Genomic DNA, 18,600 nt, shown 5'->3' with positions numbered 1-18,600 from the left:
CGTATGATCGCTAATTTCCAGAGACGTGGCTCACTGTCCGAGGAAACCAGCAAGTATTACGAACCGAAGCCAACCCGCAGCGCGCCAGTGACGCCCAGCGACAGCGAAGCTTCAACCTGGTCGGAGACTTACGAGACGTTTAACACGCGGCGATCGGACAAAGCGAGCTACGAGGCATCGGCAGAAGGCATGTGGTGGTGGCGAAGACCCTTAGGCGTGAGAAGGACGACCTGCAGACGGTGCGGGGCCTCGTCCTCTACCAGACCCCTGCAAATGACCCCCCGCGTACCGCAAGACGATTACTATTACGATCAACGCCCGGTGTCGTCGGGTGATCGACCTCTGAACTTCGTTAGGCAATTTTTTCTTTAGACATTTTGCTGTCTAATTATGGTTGTCTTTTTGAGTGAATACCTACTGAATTAGACAAATGGTTAAACTTACTTGATTTTTTTGGAACATATACTGGTCACATTATACAAGGTCTCAGTAGAAGGCATGTGGTGGTGGCTAAGACCCTTAGGCGTGAGAAGGACGACCTGCAGGCGAACCGGGGGCTCGTTTTCTACCAGACCCCCGCAAATGACCGGTACGGTGTCGTCGGGCGATCGACCTCTGAACCTCGTTAGGCAATTGTTTCCTTAGACTTTTTTGCTATGTTTAATTTAAGTTATACCTACTTGTACATTATACGAGGCCTGTGTAGAATGTATGTGGTGGTGGCGGCGAGACGGGGCCTATTTTGAGCAGATCCCTGCAAATGACCTCGCACGTACCGCATTACGATTATTTCGATCGACGCCGGTGTCGTCGGGTGATCGGCTTCTGAATTTCATCGTATAGTGTAAACCTTCTGACCTTACCCACTAGGGTAATCGACCAAAATTGCGTTTTCCTGTGCGGGGTCGCTTGTTTTAGTGTATGTTTTACAGAATAAAAAGCTTTATTTGCGCTGCCTACTTGCAAATACATGCAAGTACCTAGGTAGATATTAACTCTTAATTTAGAACACCGCAGAATCACTTGTGCGCTTGATATTGGTTGGTTATATTTCAAAAACTTCACGTAAGTTTATCCGTTTCTTATCATTGAATAGACCGACGTTAGTTTAAGTTCGAAGTAATTTCTTTATGAGCTTATTTGAGTAGGTACATCTACCATTACATGTACCTACTATAAATATTTTAAATGCAATAGATGGAAAATATTACACACAATGTAAAGAGTTTTGAGATAATTGGGAAGTCATGGCAAGCATACTCGTTATCAATTGATTCTATAGTCACATCAAGTTATGAAGGCCGTTGTGACATCTTCTAATTAGTGATATAGTATATGTATTATCGATGTTGAAATAGTCCAGTGTATGTCAGTTAAGAGTATAAACAGTTCTTAGTAAATACGGTTTCATAAAACGTGCTTTTTTAAAGATATTTACTAAATTATACTATTTTTTTAACCAACTGCTAACGTTACTGGTAATAATAATAGCCCTCCATTTTAGTCTTATAATTGTGAAGCCATAGTGTATACTTATTTTATCCGTGCGCTAGGCTTTTTCGACGACAATTATGTTGTGTGTACAATTTATTATATAAATAGGACAAACTCTTAATCACAGCTGAAAATAAAGTCCACATAATTTTTAGTTTGAAAACTCTTAGGCGATGGGTTAGACAGACCGTTGGCCTGCCATACAAAATAGTTTCGACGATTTTCACACACCAGTGGTCCTAATGGTTCACGTTTTTTGAAACACAAACGATTTTTCAAAACTACATACATGTTCGTCACAAACGGCCCTCATAGCCTGTCGCTGATATATTAATTTCTACTGTGTAAAATGTAACTAATTCTTATGATTAATGATACTATACTAATAGCATTAACAACTGAGTCTTAGGGCCATAAATCATTTCTCTATATCTATCTCGCTTGCACTTATGGGTCTTATGGAGCCGTCTAGTGAAGGGTGTAACAATGAAAGACATATTATCGATAAGTAAAGTTTATTATCGTATCTTGTTCACAAAATTAAAAAAATTAACAATATTTGATTTAATATAATACATATTTCATATTACATAATTATTAACTAAATAAAATTAATCTTCATCTGAGTCTTCATCATCAGAATCTTCGTCTTCTGCCAAATTTATTATATATTAGTATCCATAGTGCGCAACGAGTAACACATGAATGTATTTATTTAATTGCAGTAAACACATTTATAGCAAAAAAAATACGCAATGCAATTACATTAGAAACCGACCAATCAGAATCGTCCAAATCATTATTGACTCATCATTAGCACGTGCGCAGGTAGCCGTTTATCGATAATTAGGGTGCGCAGGTAGGCGCGCTGCACATTCCTATCTTTTTTGACTTTTATGACCGGACGACTCAGATGATAATGCGCATACTATAATACAACACGTCGAGACATCAAAATTACTAAAAAAAAAAAGATTAGCCAACTCTTTTAAATATCCCCTTTCCCCTATTAAACATGAGTAAATCCTCCTCCCTTTAAGGAAAAAGCTTGTGCTAGGAGTGGGTAGTCCAACTGGCGGGGATCAAACCGTAGATCTTACAGTTGTGAATCCGGACCATTAGTTGTGGAATTATTGAAATTACTTTACCTCACCCAGACCTTCGTTCAGCTGAAATGTTATTTGAATAAGCCTAATATAAGCGTGGTCAGGGGTATTACCACAAGCTCTTAAATCCGTAGCTATTCCATCATGTTCTGACATTTCGTACGCTGAGGTAATGTTACCTCAGTAAATGGTACGAATTGAGTGAATGAAATGGTTGAACACGCCCAAAATTGCTGTACGAAACAAACCTGCGATACGCGTAGAATCTCCCTCAGGCTTCGTAATGTCGAAATATTATGGAGTCGCTACCGACTTAAAGAGCCCTATGTTTATATATATGGCCCTAGGGCTTATGTAGACGTGTTGCTATGGTGTTCTTTGCTTTACGCTTCTATGGTATAATTAAGGATACCTTGAATATGTATTAATTAATGAGTTTTTGATGTCCTACCTCTAATATAACCCCTGCGCTATTTTACCTACTGTTTTGAAAAATTTTATATTTCTTACGGCCTATATTTATATATAATTAAAAAATCCTTCCATAATTAGGGTTATTTTAGAATTTTTTCTTTATTATTGCGTAATTATATACAATACATAGCGACATATCATTTACAAATACAAGTATACCATAAATATAAAATATTATAATATTATACAAACAAACTCCTTGCCGTAATACTTATTATTACTATTATTAAATTATAATACTTAATATTATATTTGTATTTACCTACTATTTAGGTATATTTAAGAAAAGTGTATTTATATTAATTAAGTTTAAATAAAGCTTTATTACTTTGATTTCATATGAAATATTATTATTTCTTTACTTTTGTAAATATATATTTACAATACAAATATTAAATTTATCAAAATAGTACAAGCAGAAATTATATAAATAAAATAATATCGGGTGTCATTAAACGACCTCTGCAATTATTAGTATTAAAATGTTTTGCATTCCAATAATATTTGACACATTATGTATTTAATTGCATTTTCTGTTATAATAGACGGATGACCGAAAGAATTGAAAATTAAAATAAAGGTATAAGCTAATATGTCACGTAGCCATTTTGTTGGTGCTATAGTGAATAATTAAGCGGAGCCATTAATATTAATGATTTTCAAGCCAAATTGTGATTAATACTTAATCTTTCACATTTTAGGTTGGTTTTAAAATTAAATTGCTTAGTTAAGCGTTATTATATTTTCAGGATTTTTATGCTTTCCTGTTTGTTTTTTTTCTCATGAGTTTTTAGCTTAAGGTGTAAAAGTAGTTAAGTATCAAATAAGCAAATTATAAATGTTTAGCAGATCGTTGTTTAAAATCTTAGATATTTATTATTGATAAACAAATAGTAAAAGTTATGTTTTTATGTTGTTAATTATACCAAAAAAAAATTAGATATAATTCTTAAACCAGCAGTGATAGATATTTGTATTTTAGTTATTTTTTGTTATCCATTTAATTTTAAGAATCTATATTGTAGATGACGTGGAAATTTAGCAAAATAGTCATAAAATTGCGATTCCTGCATTGTTCCTTACGTGCGACCTTTAAAAGGATTTACAAAATATTTACCATATTTTCTTTAACACGTTTGAACCGTCCCCTTGAAGTTTAAGTACCTATAAATTATAATTACAAAATATATTACGAGTATACCTATAAAGGAGACTTTACGAGATAGATAGATAAAAAGCCGGGTCACTGGTTCAAGTCACAATATTCTTAAAAGTCAAAGTCAAAGTAAAAAAATCATTTAATTCAATTCGGCTTTGTTTGAAACACATCTGAAACGCCAGGTAATGTTGTTAGCTAATGGCGATAATAATTGTCTCGGTTATTACCAATGCTAAGATTCAGACTTAATGGCTAGCATTAATAATCTGTAAAGGGTGGATAAATAAATATTTTCTAAGGACAGTAACGTACCATGACTACCATGTCTTCTGTACTGGTAATCCACGTGCATCGCTATTTCTAAGCGATATAAATGTTACGTGGCAAAAGTCGGTGGCCCACTGTCATTATCTTGGAGTCTTCTTTATATGTATCAGTACTAAATGTAACATTTAATATAAGAGAATATATAATTAACACTTAAATATTAATGAAAGTAGATAGGATAGAAAGAAGTTAATTAGTATCGTAAAAAGATGTGGTTTTTTTAAAGAAATTTCGTTAGACTATTCTTTTCCTCGAAAGGAGTAAGTATGTATTTATAAACCACTAGTCAGTATGATAATAATTTAGTTAAATAGTATTAACACATCAACAAAAATGCACTCATATATGTGTTTATAGGTTTAAGACGCGTCAAGTTAAAAACTTTATGGGCTTAATTTTGTTCATTTTTAGCTTCATTCATAAATAAATAATAAATTAAATGTGGTTTTATTATTTACTTGCTATGTACGTATGTTGAAAATAACCAAAATCATAATATCAATAATAAACCTACCAAAGTACAGGAAATTACAGTATTTTTATGTGAGCACTGCTTAACATAGAATTATACTTAACAAGTAGGTATTAACTGAGATATTTTATATAATCGTGTAAAGAGAAAGCAATGTTATTATTGGGATTGTATTTTATTACAAAGAACCAAATATAAATTTATTTATTGTTTATCATAACTTAAATATAGTTTTACTTAGATTTAGGCAGAACGCCCATGATTCCCTAGTGAGATATTTAGTGTTACCTACTTACCTATTTATACTTATAAAATTTAAAGCTATATTTTAATATTATACATGTACTTAATCCAAATTAAAATTACGTATTTAAAACTATCAAAGCAAGTATAATATTGCGGTGGCAAATAAAACCCATCAGCAGAGTATACTCCGCGCCACGAAACAAGTCCCACGGCGCTAATGTCTTAATGACGCCCATTTTAATTTGGTAATGGCCTTATTGTCGTTGGTGTAAGGCGCTGTCAATTTTAGTTCAGGTTTTAGCCTCGGGACTTCTTTCGTGGAGCGGAGTTATTGTCATCACGCTAAGAGCATCATTAAGAACATGTTTCAGTAAGACTAAACAAAACAGATATACTTACTGAAAAAATATAAAAGAAAGCTAAATTCACGAAAAATATATTTACCTAGCAGTGGCGAAGGATGAAATTTTAATGACAGTTAGCCGTCCTAAAGAAAAGGAACTCATACCGCTTGATACAAACTGCGGTTTCTTATACATCCATACATATTATATTATATTCATTACAATAATGATTATGTACGCAATTTTAAATGGTAACCCGACGGAATTCGGCCTGTATGATCTCTTCGCCGCTGCTAGCTAGATAAATTAGTAAGCTTTTCATGTCAATAGGAGCTCTTTTATAACAACCTTCTATAACAATGTAAGGAATATATTGAAAATGTAATTTTATTTTAGCATAAAGATCCTTATGATTTAGAATACAAAAAAATAATTTATATGGTTTGACCTGAAGAGACCAATCATAATAGAATATTATCAATTAACTAATTAGAGATCAGATTCAATAATTAAAAATGACAAATAAGTTGTTTTTAACGTAAATTGTGTTGAATATAAAAATATTTTTCCAAAAAACAAATAAATTATATAGCGCCTTTGTTAAAAACTTAATTACGCAAATACAGCTGATCCTCAGTATGGTTGTACTGAATCTCTAATTTTTTATTTAAGTATACCTATAAATTGTTTTTAAAACCTATACTTTTCTGATTGATAATGTAGTGCATCTTCTATAAGCTTATTTATCTATCTATGTTGTAACTATAACGAAATATTTTAACTATTTCATAACAGTACCAATGTAAAATTAAATATCTATCCATAGTTGGTCGAAGACCGCACATGAAATGTTATTATGATCACAAAAATGAGACTATTATGTATAAAAATATACTTTATTATATTACACTAACTTTAGTTATAGATTAAAATAATGTAATAATATTGTGTTATTATACTAATGGTGCATCCAAAACGCGGCTGCAAACATTTTGACGCTGAAAAAGATTGGTAAATTTTTAGATAATGTTTCATATAAATGACCATAATATTTGTAGCCGTGCAACTTCGGTTAGTTTGAATGCACCCTTAATCAATATTCGTCGCTTATTTGCGTTTGTATTGCATTTTTTGTTTAACGATGTAAACATTTGTGTTAGAAGTAAATAAATAAAGTGTCACTATTATGTATTTTATTGAATTTTATTGTAACGTAGAATATTATAAACATTTTTAAATATTACGATAAGTAATATCGAAGAATATTAATAATAGTAATTACTTGGACCTTGCTCACGAGATTAACTGCCATGTTAAATGTTAGGATAACTACATATTATTGTTCCGATAGGTAGTTGTTTCAGTCAATGGTCTTGTAGCGAAAAGCTACGACCAACACCTTAAGAAGCTTTCGCTTAACTGTTGGATCAAGAGTCGGATACAGAAGGCAGTGATTCTTGAGACGGCGCGTATTGTGAGGAGGTTCCTAAATCTGGAGCCCTGACCGCGCGCCGGTTACTTGGGTACTCAAATGTCCCGCAGCGATGGGTTTATTTTTTTTATAAATTTTTAATAGTGTGTTTTATTTTATTTTTATATTAACATTGTTAAATAAAAGAAACAGGGCAGATAAAGAAATGAGAGACAAAAAAATCTAAACTACGTAGTATTTTAGATACAAAGTACTGTCGGTCTGATAGTCAGTTAGGCAGGTACCTACATACCTTTTCACGGATATACCGCTGAATTTGATTTTAATAGCCGCTAGTTATAATAAGTACATTATGATATATTAGTAATGATTCTAGAGAGTAATGATCTTCTTTCTTTCTGCTGGTTTTTTGGTTACAATTACGATAATGGTTTCTTTTTTGATTTCTGTTGAGCAAAATCTTTTGTAAGGTAAAATCTTTCTTAAAGTCAATATTTTGAAGGATATTGATATTTTCAATCCTTCAGGGCCGCCTGAGAATGGATGCCCTGAGCACGGGCCCCGTGTGCCCTTATGGTAAAGACGGTATTGAATCTGTCAGATGTTAATGAATGTAAGGACTCATCATAATCATCATCATCATCATCACGTCAGTCGATGGACGTCCACTGCAGGACATGGGCATTTTGTAGGGACTTCCAAACATCACGATACTGATATACTGAGGCGCCTGCATCCAGCGAATCCTCGCGACTCGCTTATTGTCGTCAGTTCACCTGATGGGGGGTCAACCAACCTTTCCAGTGCGGGGTCGCCATTTCAACAATTTGGGACCCCAACTTCCATCGGCTCTTCGAACTATGTGCTTCGAGCTTCGCAACTCGCTGAGCTATGTCGGTGACTTTGATTCTTCTGCGGAAGAACCTTTATAGAGATATCAGATAAATTATTTGTTTGAGCAGAACATAGGCTAGGTAGACGGTACCTTTTTTTATACTTTACAAGTTAGCCCTTGACTACAACCTCACCTGATGGTAAGTGATGATGTAACCTAAGATGGAAGCGGGCTAACTTGTTAGGAGGGGGATGAAAATCCACACCCCTTTCGGTTTCTACAAGGCATCGTACCGGAACGCTAAATCGCTTGGCGGTACGTCTTTGCCGGTAGGGTGGTAACTAGCCACGGCCATAGCCTCCCATAGCCAGACCTGGGCCGATTAAGAAAACCTCAATTGGCCCAGCCGGGGATCGAACCCAGGACCTCCGTCTTGTAAATCCACTGCGCAAGACAAGATAAGACAAGTTAGTTAAGAACAAGATTTTTTGATTCAATCTAATCAAAGTCAATAGTGACATCTATTTCCTTATCTATATAACTGAAACTGTCACAAAAAGCCAGCAGATTACCCGGCGTCTTAGTTCTAAGTCCAGTTCATAGATGGCGGTATTGTAAAACATAAATAAAAACTTCATAGTACAATTAAAAAACAAAGGTGAGAATACTCAGTGCGGCTGTACAAAAAATATTTCTATGAATGGACTCTTATTAACTACCTACTAAGCAGGTATAAAATTGAACTTTTTATCTAAAGAAACGAAGCGAGACATTGGCCGCCAGTTACGCCACGGTACATGAACATCGCAGCAGGCAGCAGTGAGCAGACACGCCGAATGGCGACCCTACTTTTCGCCTCGTGTGTCGATAACCCTGTTCGGCCTGCCATCACGCCTGCGCTGCGCCAGCGAAGTCTCTAAACGGCGGCGGCGGCACTAACCTGGCCGCATTCCAATAGTTGCGAACATGCTGCCGCACTTTCTCATACTTTTTAGCCGAAATCTACAAATAATTTGGATAATTTCATCTTTATTACTTACATGTACATTAAAACAAAAATTGCAACTATCGCAATTGTAGTAAAATCGCTCCGAACTGGATGTCCTAATCTAAATAACGTATTCGATAAGCGCTCGAACGCTCCGCCTTTTTATAGTTGAGATTCCTTCACACAGATGGCAGCACTGAAAATATTTGACATTCCTCGCATTCCAATCGCAGTGGGCTCGGCTCAAATGTCAAACGCGACTATTTCGTCAACAGAGTCGTGGCGCGGTAGTTGGATTTTATAAAATAATAACAAATATTACAACTGTTTTATAAAGGAAAATGGATGTTAAGCGCTAAAACTCAGTTCTTAGCTTCAAGTCGTTAAGTTATTGTTATAAATCGTGAAATTCCAGCGTATGTTAACTCGTGTTGTTTATGCGAATCGTTTCATATTGATTTTTATTCTTCGCCGGTTTTGTAACATAGTTTTGAAGATAAATATTATTTTGATAAACTATATAAACGTATATAAACTCAGTTTTGTGTAGAATTAAGTTATTATTATAGTGTGTTATACGCAAAAGGAACTTTTGGTATCGCATTGTTACAAGTTTCAACGTGGGAAACAACGTAAGTTGCTATTAAATATTAACGTGTTACATTCTTGTACAGTCACACTATTCTTTATTGTATTGTTTCAGGTTTCTTTACGATATATTATAATATTATTAAATGACTTTAATATTCCGTTTCATATGATAGCGTAAAGCGCACCGTATATGTAACTACCTACCCACTTGTAAACATTCCATTTTTGAAATTGTATTTTCGCTCCGTACCTACCTAATACCTACCCATTGTAAACATTCCATTTTTGAATTCGTATTTTTTTTAAATAAGGAATTCTACGCAACGCAATTACATACAGCATCGTGAGCATCAAATAAGCAGCTATCAAAATAAGTACGAATAAGTACATAGGTACCTACCGGTTTGATTTACGAACGCGCCACGCAAAAAATCTGCCGCTAGTTGGAGCGGGGCATTCGGTGAGCACGGCGAGGAATCTCGCGAACATAATAGCGTGGAATGCGGCTGATATGCGCCTTTAGCGTAAAGTCACACTTGAGACTTCGTTTCGCAACTCGACACACTAACGTCTAGAGCAGAGTTCCCCAAACTTTTTTGAGTCGTATTGATTTTCTGTATCCTAAAAGTTACACAATTTTATACACATTCATTATAAGATAGTATGATGTGCAAAAATAGGTAGGTACCTATGTGTTGAAATCCACTATCGTGGACTCTCATTTTATAGGCCCCCAAATTTTTTTTTGCTGACATAGACTCCTTGCATTTTGTCATAGACCCCTAGGGGTCGATATAGACCACTTTGGGAATCACTGGTCTACTGTCTTGAGCGTATTTCAACACACACACAAAGTAGGTACATAATTCATCATCATCATCATTCATCATTGTGGACGTCTACTACTGGACATAAGCCTCTTGCATGGACTTTCAAACACCACAGTCTCGAGGCACCAGCATCCAGGGGCTCGCTGCAATTACCTAGTGGGAGGTCGACCAACACTGCGCTTTCCGGTGCGGGGTCGCCATTCCTTTACCTTGGGACCCCAACGTCCACCAGCTCTTCGAACTATGTATAACTTCGGCTTGCCCATTGCCACTTCAGCTTCGCGACTCGCTGATCTATGTCAGTGACTTTAGTTCGCTGCGGATCTCCCCATTGAACCCACTAATTGAATCTCGGCAATTACCTACCTACCCCAGTTGTTTACCTACGTGGCTTCGGATATCAAGGTTCTGGGTTCGAGTCAGAGGTGAATTCGAAACTCGCACTTAGGAGTTATAAAAATATCGTTACAGAATAGCCTAGCAGATTGTAATCGTTAAAATGAACATTACACCCTAAGCCTGCCGCCCATTAGAGCAGCTTGGTGGGTCTAAGCTCCATATTTCCTCTCCAAATACTAAAGCAGTCTGTACGGCCTATAAGTGCGCTGCAGAGTTGACAGTATAGTTACTTGACCGTGTGTGGATGGCGTTAGACTAAAATCAGAAACGTACCAGTAAAGTAACTTATTAGTAAAGCGTGGTACTCGTATGTAATGCGTATCATACTATGGTAAATATTCGTTACATTCGCCTCCCCGGTGATAAGAACTGATAATACTCCGTCCGATTACACAATGTGACCCAAGTGAACTGATCGCTTCAGACTTTGGGCAGACTGTACGGTGCAGTACAATCTCGTGACGTCATCGCTTTGCGACGCGTACAGTCTGTAGGAGTGTATGCAGTGATAGATAGATATAGAAGAAAGTCATCTTTTGTTTACGAGTAACGACGCCACAGACAAAATCACATAATATATTATACTAGCGGACGTCCGCGACTTCGTCTGCGTGAAACCCTACTACTACGCCTACCCCTACCCTACCCTACCCCTACCTTACCCCTACCCTACCCCTGTCTTACTACCCCTATGGTAGGGACCATGCGACGGCGACGGAAGCTTAAAAAATGGAGTAACTTCTCCCGTTTTCCCAACATTTCCCTTCACTTCTCTGCTCCTATTGATGGTAGCGTAATAAAAAGTACACTATAACCAGCCCAGGAGTATGAAGAATAATTGTACCAAGTTTTGTTGAAATCAATCGAGTAGTTTTTGTTTCTATAACGAACATACCACGCGACGGAAGCTTAAATAATTGAGTAACTTCTCCCGTTTTCCCAACATTTCTCTTCACTGCTCTGCTCCTATTGATCGTAGCGTGATGAAAAGTATACTATAACCTGTACTTATGTACTAAGTTTCGTTAAAATCCGTCGAGTAGTTTTTGTTTCTATAAAGAACATACAGACAGACAGACAAAAATTTTACTGATTGCATTTTTGGCATAAGTATCGACCATTAATCACCCCCTGATAGTTATTTTGAAAATATATTTCATGTACAGAATTGACCTCTTTACAGATTTATTATAAGTATAGATGTATAGCATTGCACTATCTATACATATAATCTAGGAGGACCGAAGACATCAAGCTGGTTGCAGGGAGCCGCTGGATGCCGGCGGCTTGAGACCCTTGTGCTTGGAAGTCCATGCAAGAGGCCTACGTCCAGCAGTGGACGTCCATCGGCTGATAATGATGATGATGATAGATAGTAAGTATCATAGTATACAAAATTATATTCCCAATACACGTTTGTACCCATTCGAATAAGAATATAGTCCTTGGATGTTTAGTGTAGGGGCAAAATTCTTTACTGAATACGTAATGTCTATGTAATACCTGTCTTAGGTATTTCCCATATAAATTAACAAGTAGACCTCTACCTCGTTTCGTTTTAGTTTAATGTTTAAGTAAATGTAAGTAAAGCTGAGAGCCGTGATAGCCCAGTGGATATGACCTCTGCCTCCGATTCCGGAGGGTGTGGGTTCGAATCCGGCCCGGGGCATACACCTCCAACTTTTCAGTTGTGTGCATTTTAAGAAATTAAATATCACGTGTCTCAATCGGTGAAGGAAAACATCGTGAGGAAACCTGCATACCAGAGAATTATCTTAATTCTCTGCGTGTGTGAAGTCTGCCAATCCGCATTGGGCCAGCGTGGTGGACTATTGGCCTATCCCCTCTCATTCTGAAAGGAGACTCGTGCTCAGCAGTGAGCCGAATGTGGGTTGGTGACGTAAGTAAAGCTAGGTGGTGCACAGTAAAACCTCTTTTTCACTACAAACACATAATATTCAATGTTACAGATGCTAGTTATACTTGCATCTTTTATAACTCCAGATTGGTTAAAACGATTTGGATATAATTTGGCACTTCAATAGATTAAGAGACAAGTTTTAATTTATACAAACTGAATGGATTAAAACCCGTGGATGATTTAGGGGTAATATGTCGTTAATCCAGGGTAATCCAACTCCATTCCAAATTTCAGCCAAGTATTTACATGCAGTAGTTTTTACGTGAAATGCTAGCCACTCACCAATAAGTCCACGTGCCTGCAGCGCTAACGGCAGGACATCCGATAAAACTTAATGTGTGTTGGTCGTGGTCTGCATGATGTCATGCACATCGTGACCAACGCGCTGCCAGTGGCGTGCATAAGGTTGTCGATCAGGGTATGCACTAGTAAGAAAAAGTAAATAATTTGGGCAAATCTGTCCTTGATAAGCATTAAGAACAACATCTCTTAGGGGTATGCACTTTAATGCATGTATGAAGTGCATTCCACTGTGCGCTGCAGGCACTTGCACAAAATCAAACTTTTGCGTTTACAATATTAACAGCTATGCAGTACAATGTAAGCACACAGTACCTACGTCCTAGCTAATGATGTCTACCGAAATTACATGATTTTCTTACCGTAGGTAGAAACCTACATAAAACTTATTCAATTTGCTTTATTATTGAAAAAAGTGCGTTGTATATTGAAGTCAACCAACCGTCAATTCACGGGTATACAGTAATCTTGAGCAGCCTTACAACTGTGAAAGTTGGAAGTTCGAACATCTGCCAGTCCCGACCCCTCGGCGACACGTGCGCCGCGCAGCAGGGGTGGCAACCGTCGTAAAAGACAAGCACCGCACCCCAAATGCGGGCAGTCCTACAAAACCATTCAACTTAACGTAGACTTTATTGATCAGGTGATAAAGTTTAAATTACCGTGCATTACGGTTCGTGTTAAAATAGATTATTATTTTTACCGCACGGAATGTCAAGGTTTGATCACCATGCGGCTCTCCTTTTGGAACTTTCAGGTGACGGTGGCTTAAATACTAAAGTAGCATCATTATCAACCCATATTCGGCTCACTGATAAGCTCGAGTCTCCTCTCAGAATGAGAGGGGTTAGGCCGATAGTCCACAACGCTGGCCTAATGCGGATTGGCAGACTTCACACACGCAGAGAATTAAGAAAATTCACTGGTATGCCCATAACTGAAAAGTTGGAGGTGCATGTCCCGGACCAGATTCGAACCCACACCCTCCGGAATCGGAGGCAGAGGTCATATCCACTGGGCTATCACGAGCAGAAAGTAGCATAATAAATTCTAATTATCTGTATTGCCCTAATTACCTACCTGATGATTAAAAAAAAAGATCGCAACTAAATAATTATGTACCTAATAATCATAATCTATGTATAAAGCCAAACATGGACTTCGAGCGACCAAAGAAATGTCTTAAAAACCATCGAGTTAAATTAACACATAAATGGAATAATTATGTAGGTAAGTACATCAATGTAAGAAATACGTTGTATTTTTGACGGCCTCCGTGGCGCAGTGGAATGCGCGGTAGATTTACAAGACGGAGGTCCTGGGTTCGATCCCCGGCTGGGCCTATTGAAGTTTTCTGAATTGGTCCAGGTCTGGCTGGTAAGGTGGTAACTAGCCACAGTCTTGCAGCAAAGACGTACCGCCAAGCAATTTAGCGTTCCGGTACGACGACGAGATTGCATCATCACTTACCTTCAGTCAAGGGCTAACTTGTAAAGAAAAAAAAACGTAAATTTTTTTTCGTGTAACGTCACAAATATTAATATAAATTATAATAAAATACAATTAAATCTCTTTCCTTATTAGTTTATTTATTTCATTACCTGTTCCCAATTAATTAAAAATACCTATGATTGACTTTAATCATCTGTTTCTCTTAGACCATAACGTTTCAGACCAACAATGGAATTCAAAGCTGCTTACGTATGACTACTCTACGTCGTAGTAATTTCGCCACTCATTTTCTAATTAGCCTTAACGTAATGATAGTAGCAGAACAATCAACACTTCGTCAGAGATTTCTCTCATGCAAGTGCAACAAATTATTCTGAATATTTTCGTGTCACAATGTCAGATCTTCATCTATATTATCGTGTCAAAGTACCTAGGTATCTTCATCGTAGTTTTTGGACGTCCATTTTTGTACATAAACCTCTTGTAATAAGGTATCCAACCACTGTCTAGAGCCGCCGCCCCAAGCATCCAACGGCTTCTTGGCAATGTAATGATTTTAAACTTATTTCGTGGTTGTTCATTATGAATGTTATTTAAACGGTACCACGATAAAACGACGAAATTTTTAATGTCGATATTTCGACCCAGTTGCATGATGGATCGTGGTCACGACGGAACTGAAGTTGCGAGATGAGAAGTGAAGTCAGCTGTTAGGGGCAGAATCGATCTACCCTCTTTCACGTTCTTTTTCTTTTTTCAACAACCTCGCGTTTTTTGCAGTTTAGGCAAACCACACTCACGATATCGCTTTTGTTATTATGCGTATCGCGGCGCCCTCTTGGTTTGCAATGTACTTCATAGATGCAAAATTACAGTGCGTACCCTTAAAATTTATTAGGGACCTGTATTGAAGAAGGAATTACTCATTTTGTTCAATTGCTTCGCATAATGCATGCCCTTGTTATACACATTGTGCTCGCCACTGCTTCTTGGTACCCTCTTGATGTCGTCGTCGACCTAGTGGTTGCTCGATCAACACTGCGCTTTCCAGTGCGGGTTCGCCATTCCAGCTCCTTGCAGATTATAGGCTAATTTAGGGTGGTTCCTTTAAAAAAAATATTTTGAATTAAAAATGTTTCGGAGGCAATTTTTTGTTAAGATAATTACTCGTAGGTTATGATGTTGTATCTCTCTCTTGTATAACTATCTTCCAACAATGGGGATGATGACTAGGTTTGATTATATTGATTTCTATGATACATTCGGGTAAATAAGGTCAATGTTAACTAATTTATACATAAAGAGCAAAGATTGTCTGGATATTTGCAAAATAAATGAGATTATAAAATTTCAAAATCCAATAAAAAATCTTTTATACTAATTAGATGAAAAATCATACAGTTTTAGCTGTTTTACATTAAATGTGTCATTTTTTATTATATGAACTATAAACATAAACGCACAAATAACAAAGATATAAGTAATTTTGTTTGAACGCACATACAAATCTAACGATCATTACATTACCTACGACATCATTAGTTCGTGCCATTTTGTATGGGGCGTTATTCAGGGATCCGCGGCAGCGCCGCAAATCTGACCCTTTAAATCCCTGTAGCTCCGAAAGTAATGATCGCAGATACCCTGTTCCTTTTACAAAATTGCTTTACTATTAGCATACTCTTAATTTATATAAAATTAAAAAAACTGTCATCATCCCTATTTGACTGGACTCGAAAATTGATTTACATGATCAGTCTATGGAAAGACTTTTCCAGCAACTGGTTTAGGTAGGTACGATTATAGTTAGGTGCTTTACTAAATCGTATACTGAAGTCATTTATTATTTACATTAGGGGTCATTGACCCTGATTGTTATTGTAAATGTCTTATCGTACACTGTTAGCGCTTAAATATAGTCGAAAATTAATTACTTTTAACGATACACGATATTAAATTCAAGAAAGGTGATTACTGATTAAAAGTCACCTTCAACCTTTTTTCATTGTTTCACTACAAAGTCTTCGTACCTTCGGAGTCGTGATAGCCCAGTGGATCCAATGCCTTTCATACAGAGGGCGTAAATTCGAATCCGGTCCTTGGCATGCACCTCCAACTTTTCACTTTTTAGGAAATAAAATGTCACGTGTCTTAAACGGTGAAGGAAAGGATTTTTCTCAATTCTCTACGTGTGTGAAGTCTGCCAATACGCATTGAGCCAGCGCCAGCGTGGTGAACTATCAGCCAACCCCTCTCTTTCTGAGAAGAGACTCGTGCTCAACAGTAAGCCGAATATGGGTTGCTAATGATGTACATATTACATATGTACATATGCATACAGAGTTTAGCGTCTCTCCTTGTAGAATAGGGGATTTGGAACATCGACCCACCATCCTGTTCCAATGCGGGCTAGCGGTGTTGATTATATGACTTTATTTCGACGTACCAGTGTTAAATGTCCTTTGACATAAACAGTAGTGTGCGTCGGCCCTTATAAATAGCAGTACAATTTTTATACCCTCTTTACACTCCCCATTTTAATATGAAATAATATGGTAGGACCTTTGATTATACATATATACGTTTACCTAATTGACCTAACTGGAAAGAAACAAATACCTTTTCATTAGGCAAATAAAAATAACATGGTAACCCTATACACGCACACTAACGTAGTTGACGCGAGTGTACTACAGAGCTCTTGCGCACACAAGGCTACTTTGGTGGGGCCATTTTTATCGCGCTAGTAATAAGAAGACTGTCCATATAGACGTATACATAATCAAAGAGTAGGACCTACCGCCGTATCAGCCGTATCAATGATACGGGCCCCCCGGACTACGGAGCCCCTTATGTGTAAAGGAAAAATTAGTAAAATTTAATCCACAATCTCACATAATTCCTTGTTTATATGTGCGCCCAAAAGGTTAAATAAGTGTCATATTTACTTATTTTAAGCGAGCATTAAAATATTGTTTCTTTTGTGAGAATTCTTTACCCTTCGTTAATTGGGCCCCCCAACTAATTTTGATACGGGGCCCCTCCAAGACTCGCTACGCCACTGGGTGCCGGGTCAGCTTAGTGATCATATAAAAACCCTGAATTCAATTCATATAATGGTACCACCAGTTGTCAACCAATGTTGTTGTTCATATCGACATCATAATGCATCTTATTTGTATCAAGGTTGAATTTAAAATGGGTATCCATTGCAAAAAGTGTGGAATATTTTTATTTTTTACATTTTTACATTTACACACCGTACTGTCTCTGGTACTGTGCTGGAAAATAATTGCTGCCTAACAAAAAAAACCCTAGCCTTCCCTACTAAAGAAAGCCCATAACCTCTTAACGCTTTCTAGTGTAGTGAACCAGACACGGACAAAATCTGTAGTGTAGGTACTTGAAACCCCTTCAATTGATGATATAGTATTAAATTTTTAATACAAGTATGCTTGTCAAGCAGACTGATCTGCTTGACCAGCATAATACCTACTTGAATCATAAATTTAATTGTGCAGACTTGATCAAGTCTGTCGCGTCATGCATTGAACGTGTGATTGAGCTATTAGTCGTTCTATTTATAGCATTAATTACGCAGAATATTCATTTTTACTTAATCTTTACTTAAAAACTTTTATCACTTTTTTTAGTATGACGCCATCTATAACCTATACCTAATCCTATAGTAAAACTAGCTAAGTATTTTTTATTTTCTAGAGAAACATGTAATATATAAACACACACATCTATACTACATCATCACACGTTAAACTACCTATAGTACCCATTCCTTCCATTGTCTTTAAAATAAGGAAGGAAAATTGGGCAATTGGGCAAAAATTAACGGCTTTGTCGGGTAATTTCTCAGACAGTCCTACTCAATACTCTTATAAAAGTCTGAACTATAGCTTGGCAACTTCGTTCGTAACACTCGCGACGGTCCGTGCGGTCCGAGGAGCGTGTAGCGATGAAAGAAAAACCCACGACTGATGCACCTCACTTCCCCACACGCACAGTCTTTCCATCCGTCGCTTTGTAGTTTAGATGTACAAACACTCACGTCATGATACTCATAACAATAAGTAATATTAAAGCGCCTTATGCGATACATAATAACTAGTTCCTCTTCCGCTATACGGCTTCGTATGACCGTGTACCGATACTAAGCCTTTACCGTGAATGGAACCCAATTTAATAACAAAAGATTACTCTGAAGTCTATAGTTTG

The 18,600-nt window shown here is 37.0% G+C and overlaps 2 protein-coding genes across 6 annotated transcripts in view; both read left to right on the top strand.

Annotated features, from left to right (window-relative positions):
- LOC112043704 (uncharacterized) overlaps nt 1–6,813 on the top strand; it is a 231,573-nt gene extending 224,760 nt beyond the window's left edge. For all 5 annotated transcript variants that reach the window (XM_052882476.1, XM_052882475.1, XM_052882477.1 and 2 more), the window contains one exon: nt 22–6,813. The gene's annotated coding sequence lies outside the window, so the exon portion shown is untranslated. The remainder of the gene's footprint in view (nt 1–21) is intronic.
- Nucleotides 6,814–9,110: 2,297 nt separating this feature from the next.
- LOC112043708 (transcription cofactor vestigial-like protein 4) overlaps nt 9,111–18,600 on the top strand; it is a 57,455-nt gene continuing 47,965 nt past the window's right edge. Inside the window, exon 1 of the mRNA XM_024079231.2 lies at nt 9,111–9,509. The gene's annotated coding sequence lies outside the window, so the exon portion shown is untranslated. The remainder of the gene's footprint in view (nt 9,510–18,600) is intronic.

Source organism: Bicyclus anynana, chromosome 7, assembly GCF_947172395.1.
Source record: "Bicyclus anynana chromosome 7, ilBicAnyn1.1, whole genome shotgun sequence".
In the NCBI taxonomy this organism is placed as follows: domain Eukaryota; kingdom Metazoa; phylum Arthropoda; class Insecta; order Lepidoptera; family Nymphalidae; genus Bicyclus; species Bicyclus anynana.
The sequence above is the reverse complement of the archived record's forward strand: the minus strand, read 5'-3'. Positions and strand labels throughout refer to the sequence as shown.